Source organism: Echinops telfairi, unplaced genomic scaffold, assembly GCF_000313985.2.
Source record: "Echinops telfairi isolate 266 unplaced genomic scaffold, ASM31398v2 ScPeMD7_1;HRSCAF=3_0, whole genome shotgun sequence".
Lineage (NCBI taxonomy): Eukaryota > Metazoa > Chordata > Mammalia > Afrosoricida > Tenrecidae > Echinops > Echinops telfairi.
The window spans coordinates 89,998,218-89,999,299 of record NW_022103896.1 but is presented as its reverse complement, the minus strand read 5'-3'; positions in this window follow the sequence as shown (position 1 = coordinate 89,999,299).

The following is a 1,082-nucleotide window of genomic DNA, read 5'->3' as shown; positions in this document are numbered from 1 at the left end:
GAGAACCCTAACTAATACAGAGTTTATACTACATTGTTGTAATGTGCAGATGGACAAATAAAAACATATGTATACATAGAAGGAAGCTAACCAGCTATGGAATGGAGTCGCAGTGTCCTTAATTTTCACAACAGCCCAAAGAAAACATATATATTTTTTCTCACTAGGAACTGTTGTTTAGAGTTTTTAGTAACCCCCAAGAACGATAGATCAAGAAAATATCAAAATCAGGATTCCAGCCTGCCTACCTAGCTCAAGGGCACACTTGATACCATCATCCCCCACCCCCTTTCTTCCATCCATCAAGGGAGGTGAAAGATCCAGATAACTCAAAGTCAAATCCTAAGAGGTATTGGGCATATTAATAAGTATTCAAGGGGGTACTCCCAAAATGGAATTTCCCCAAAGCTATGTATTTATTTTTTTATAAAACAACCTCATCACTTTCAAAGTACTATCCATTACAATTAACACATTTGTCAAATCTGTGATTCTAGTCTTGGGAACATTTTTCAAACCCATCTGTGTGAATGGCTGACAGCACTTCCCTCATTTGTTTCTTCACCTCTTCTACATCATCAGATTGCTGTCTTTCATGTCCCTCTGCATTTGAGGAAACAAAAAGAAATCATACAGAGCAAGGTCAAGAGAGTAAGGTGCATGGGCCAAGAGAAGCATGCTGTTTTTTGCCCCAAAACTGACCCACTGAGATGGCTGCATGAGAAGGTGCACTGCCATGGTGGCAAAACCATTCCCTCGTCTGCCACAAATCTGGCCTTTTTGGGTCACACCCTGTTACACTATCTTTTCAGAACATCTAAATTAACAGCTTGATTAACAGTCTGACCTGGTGAAATGAACTCCAAATGCACGACGTGTCAACATTTTCATAAATTCAGGAAGTTGATGGATGTCCAGAACAAGGTGTGTCATCAATGGACAGTTCATCATTTTTGAAATGAGACAAACCACATGTACTTGAGTTTTTCCCATAGCGCTGTCCTTGTAAGCTGTGTTCAACATCACAACAGTTTCTGCAGCATTTTGCCCAAGCAGGAAACAAAATTTCACAGTCGCACGCT